The sequence below is a fragment of the Corapipo altera genome, unplaced genomic scaffold (genome assembly GCF_003945725.1).
Source record: "Corapipo altera isolate COAL_440 unplaced genomic scaffold, ASM394572v1 61411, whole genome shotgun sequence".
Classification (NCBI taxonomy): domain Eukaryota; kingdom Metazoa; phylum Chordata; class Aves; order Passeriformes; family Pipridae; genus Corapipo; species Corapipo altera.
In genome coordinates this window covers 13655648-13661647 of record NW_020884875.1, presented here as the reverse complement: position 1 = coordinate 13661647, position 6000 = coordinate 13655648, and positions in this window count along the sequence as shown.

Sequence of the window (6000 nt, the reverse complement as noted above, 5' to 3'; positions counted from 1 at the left end):
CAGGTAGTTGCAGAGAGTGATAAGGTCACTCCTAAGCCTCCCTTTCTCCATGGTAAACAACCCCAGCTGCCTCATTGTGGATCTTGTGCTGCAGACCTTTCACCAGCTTTGTTGTCCTTCTCTGGACTTGCTCAAGCACCTCAGTGTCTTTCTTCGAGTGAGGGGCCCAAAACTGAACACAGGATTTGAGGTGAGGCCTCAAAAGTGCTGAGTACAGTGGGATGATCACTGCCCTGGTCCTGCTGGTCACACTATTGCTGATACAGGCCAGGGTGCCACTGGCCTTCTTGGCCACCTGGGCGCACCGCTGGCTCACATTCAGCTGCTGTTTAACCAGCACCCCCAGGTCCTTTTCTGCTGGGCAGCTTTCCAGTCACTCTGTCCCCACCCTGTAGCACTGTCTGGGGTTGTCATGACTCAAGTGCAGTACCCAGCACTTGGTCTTTTTCAACCTCATTCCATTGGCCTTGTCACATTGATCCAGCCTGTCCAGATCCCAGCCTTTCTATCCTCCAGCAGATCAACACTCCTACTCGATTTGGTGTCATCTGCAAATTGACTGAGGAGATGGTTAACACAGAATCCTCATTCCTGGGGGCAGCTCCCTGGATGCTGGCCTAGGCTGTTCTCAAACTGTGAACCCACATCCTACTCTGCAACAAAGCAGCTTTGTGAAAGTGTCCCTTGCCTGAACTCACCTCTAAGTCTTCTGGGAAACTAGTGGAAATGATCAGCAAGAGGTAAAAGATGTGCATGGGCACTTGACTCAAAAACACCATGGTCACAATGCTGAAGCAGCTTGGATGGGATGTTATTCTGCCAAAAACATGCTATTCTTCTATGAATACTTTTACTTTATTCCTATTGTAGACAAATACACTGTACACTACAGAGACCACGGTGGGGTATCACAAACTTCAAATTATTTTTATTTCCCTAAACACTTTCCTAAAATCACAGAATCACAGAATCAACTAGGTTAGAAAAGACCTCTGAGATCACTGAGTCCAACGTATGACCTAATACCACCTTATCTACTAGACCATAGCACTAAGTGCCACATTCAGTCTCTTCTTAAATATCTCCAGGGATGGTGACTCCACCACTGCCCTGGGCAGCCCATTCCAGTGCCCAAATACCCTTTCTCTGAAGAACTTCTTCCTAATGCCTAACCTCCCCTCACGCAGCTTATGACTGTCCCCACTTATCCTACTGCTGGTTGTCTGGGACAAGAGACCAACCCCTACCTGGCTACAACCTCCTTTCGGGTAGTTGAGAGTGATGAGGTCTCCCTGAGCCTCCTCTTCTCCAGGCTAAACAGCCCTAGCTCTGTCAGCTTCTCCTCACAAGACTTGTGCCCGAGTCTCTTCACCAGCCTTGTTGCCCTTCTTTGGACACACTCCAGCACACACTCCAGCACCTCAATATCCTTCCTGAACTGAGGGGCCTAGAACTGGGCACAGTACTCCAGGTGTGGCCTCACCAGTGTCAAGTACAGTTAACGAAGCACTTCCCTGGTCACACTATTCCTGATACAGGCCAGGATGCCATTGGCCTTCTTGGCCACCTGGACACACTGCTGGCTCATGTTCAACTGCTGTCAGTCAGTATCCCCAGGTCCCTTTCTACCTGGCTGCTCTCCAGCCACTCTACCCCCAGCCTCTAGCACTGCAGGGGGTTGGTCGTTGTGGCCAAAGTGCAGGACCCAGCATTTGGCCTTGTTGAACCTCATCCTGTTCTTATCACTGATTTTGATTTCCAGTTGTTTAATTGAACAGTTGATATAGTTTGAAGCTGGCTCCCTGCCAAGTCTCCAAACCTTACCACAAGAAGTCCCCCCCCCCAAACCTCAGAGAGAAGAGGGGAAAAAAACCCAAGAGAACTGAAATGAGAGAGAGACAGCTAAACCAATATATATAAATATATTTACACTTATATTACAGTTATATACAATTGAAATATATGTACAATTTCAAAGGGAAAAGGGAAAGGGGAGGGGGAAGGAAAAAGGAACACAAACAAAATAAAATATATGTGATCAATAGCCCAAGATCTAACAGCTAAAAGAATTAGCAAAAGAATATCTTACTACTCTCCTTGGGACAACAGAAAGTTGCACTGGAACGATCACCGGCACCCTCCCCCTCCCAAGGTCGACAAGGCCTTACCAGGCCTCACTCCCCAACACGGCAGACTCAACAGCAGGGAAACCCACTCCTCCAAGCTGCCGGAAGGAAAGAGCAAAGGCCTCTCCTCCTTTCTTCTTATACCCTGGCTTATGTAAAAATCGTAGGGAATACTGGGTAAATCTGGGCACTTCCTTGGTTACAAACTGGTCACCAAGGAAGGCCTAAACTAAACTACCACAACAGTAAAAAAAATAAGACTGTTATGGTATAGACTGCACCAGAATATCTTTGTTTCAGTTGAAAACTAAAATAAAGGCTGCCCATGTCTTTCCTGCTGCTATTCCAAGCCTCTCCTTCCCCTTCAGACAAGGAGCTAAGGAGAGCCTTGTTCAGACATGACTTACGTAGGTGTCTTGGTGTTCTTGGAACAGATAATTCTTCTAACTTGCTGTCATCCAGAAAGAACACTGTATATCAGCTCAAGTGTCCAGAAACTGATTTGTGAGACCCATTGCATGCTTCTTTTTAAATTGGATTAAGAGTTTCCATGAGGATGGAAAAGGAGAGGAAGAAAGCAATCTCATATAACCAATTTAAACAAGTGATAAAGCCTTTCTAATAGGTTCATATTCCTGACAGCAAGCTAAATGTAATCAAACTCTGCAGTGGCACCTTGAATTCCTGTTTTGATTATCACTTTTCATGGTCCATTTTTTGCCAGGGATTTCTGGACCACAAATTTACATCTGATTATGAGGTGCGATTCTCCATTTCAAGAACTCGGTCCTGTCTTTTTGGATTTGCCATGGGTAAGGATGGTTTTTGCAGTTGGCTAGCACAATGAAGTCAAAGTAAAGCCTTATTCAAGACCTGTATCTTTACAGGGTGAAATTGTTCTTTATCTAGCTCAGCATCTTCGCGTGCACTGCTGCTCAGGCAGAAGGAGAAGGAAGTTTGCATGTCAGGAAGATTGCTTCCTATTGCAGTATGAATAGCCTAACTGGTAGCAAGTTGGCTATATGCCATTAAAAATTGAACAACCAAGTCAAACTGGGTCAGGTTTGCACTCTACCAGGGTAATGCTGTCTAGCCAGCACAGGAGCATTTTCAGATCAGAGTCTGCTCAGCCATGGGAGTAGGAAGAGAGAGCAAAGGAAGTTTGGCTGTCAGAAACCTTATTTTATCTTCTATTGTAAATAGACAACTGGCAGCTGGTCAGGCATTCAAAGTTGAAAGGTCTAGTGGCACCTGTTTTAGGTACATCCCTTCCTCAGTTAATGGGCTGAAAGCATAAACCTCAGGCAGCAGTCTCAACTGACAGCTAAAGCTGTTTTCCAATTGAACTGTGGGGTGGACTATGTTGTTCTGCAATCTGTACCTGTATGCCTTGCCTAAGGACACACAGCTCAGGTTGATGTTGTCGTTGCCACTAGATGAGGTAACCACTGCTTTAATTGTCAGGCCAAATCTACTGCCTGTTAAAGAGAGGACACAGTCCTGAGATGCTGTTCAAGCATTTTGAACTGTGTCCATGAAGTCCTTTTTACTCTTACATCTGTTACACTTGGTTTGTGGTAAAGCAAAAGTCAGTTCTAAAAGTCAGACCCATAGATCATGGTTTTAAAATTTACCCCTTTAAAAACAACAAGAGTAAAACTTTCATTTAAAGATGGAAAGTGCAATCACATTCACCAAAAATATGAAGCTACTATTACTTTCTTGCACAGTGAACCTTAACATGCACAGTTAGAGCAGCATATTTGCATATAGAGGTGGAGCTAAGTGAAGGGAGAAGCCAGAAGTAGTAAAATACACAACTGTGTCTTGGTTATGACTTCATGTTTCTTCCCTGATTGAGCTCTGGGGCTGGTTTTCAACATAGCTGACTGCTCCTGTGTGTATTTATGCTCTCCTGAAAGACACATTTCCTAAAATAATTCCAGCCAATGCACAGAGCGGGTCTGATCAAAACCCTGTCTCTTGCATCCACTGACACTGAGCGTTGTGGCATAATAGGTGATGAAGCAGTGACTCGTGGTAGTGATGACATACAGATGTAGTCCTTTCTTGTACACCTTTTGCATCCTTTTTTCCCACTAGTGGGAGGCTGACTCCAGTCTCACTGTGTGCCTCTGGGCAATTCTGGCCACTTTGTCCCTGGGAGCCAGGGGGTCTGTTTGAGGCTTGTCACTTTCTATCACAGTGGGCAAAAGCCTCACATCTCTCCTGTAAAACCTACTGCAATGGCTTATACTCCACAAGACCAAGGTGGAAAGCTTTTGATCAGTAACCAGATTGTAAAAACCTATCCCCTTGGCTATAGGGGATAGGGCTGCAGGGCAAGGGAGATATAGTTCCTCCGATGGCCCTGCCTCCAGGCATTGTCCTGTGTAACTGAATCAGAAAGCAGGAGGAGGGTCAGAAATAGGAATGTACAATATAGCAAAGAAAAAATGCAGTGTAAGTCTTGGAAAGCTACTCATTTAACTAGATTATTTTAGAGGGCTTTCAGGTTTGAACAATGTAGGATAGCTTTCTACTTGCCAGGCAGGTGGCCTTGTCTTCAAAACAGCTCTAAAATAAGAGAAATTTTAGAGATGTTTAATATACATTGGGAAGTCATTTAATATTGGTAAGATTAGTTATTTTTTTAATCAATGTGATCTTCAAAATTATTATGTTGTCTTTCCCAGGTCCCCTAACTGTTTTTTTGGATGACTCATGGCAGTTTGGGATACGATTTTAGAGTGAAAGTTAAAACTCTTGAAAACGAAACATCAAAATGGGGAAAATCTTCTGACGTACAGGTAATTGCTGCTCTGTTTTAGACAACAAAGTAACTGAGGTGCTTGAGCTGCAGAAAAGAGAAAGTAGCAGATAATTTTGGGCAAAGAGATCTTTACTGTGGAACAAACCCACATTTACGCAACAAAAGTGAGTCTAGGTTTGATGATTGTGTTCCTTTATAAAACTATTGTTTTGGGATGATGTGAATGGGATGGGACCACCCTTCATAACCTGATTGCAGGATTTTATGGTTGCTGTCAATCCAAAAGTATTATTTTTGCGTGTCCTTAAACCATTTTACATGTGGAAATTGGTGCATTATAAATATACTGTGGCTGACTAGACTGTTAATTCGTGAGATCTAAAAATAAAAGCAAGATTAACAATCTTTGTCAACTACAGGTGAACTTGTATGTTCCCACTGTCTGCTATTGCTCACATATTCAGTCTGTAAGCTGAAAAGTGCAAACCCTGAAACACTGATATAGTTTTTTAAAATTAATCTAAAAATATTCAGATTTTCAACTTGCTTAGACGCAAGGACTAATGTGCTGCACTCACAGTACTGGCTCTTGGAAATTATGTTGAGTGCACCTGGGTCTGTCATTCTGTCTGCTCATCCTTCGCAGTGGGTTCTTTTTTCTTTCAAGCATTTAATAAGAATAGGATGGAAACAGCTCTGCAGTAGTGTTCTCAGAGATCACCACGACCACTTATGTGGGGTTATGAGCGAGTTAATATGGGATGCTTGTTCTGTAATGGTCACGGTGTATGCCGGGTATTGAAGGTCTGACGGAAGCCTGCAAAAAGATGACCAATTAGAAGTGTCCTGGGAAGAAGCTTTAAAGTGATTGGACAGGACTGCGCTGGCCACCCCACATTTTGTAACCATGCCTTTTTCAAATATAGGAACTTGTTCAGTCATTAATAAAGGATTCTCCATTTTTCATCATCCTAGGAGGGTCTTGTTTATATTTACTTACATTACTTATATTCTAGCCACACGCATAGAATCCCTGTAGAAAGATAATCAGTGATCTATGCACTACAGTCTTAAAGAATTAATGAGAACAAGTAAAATGAA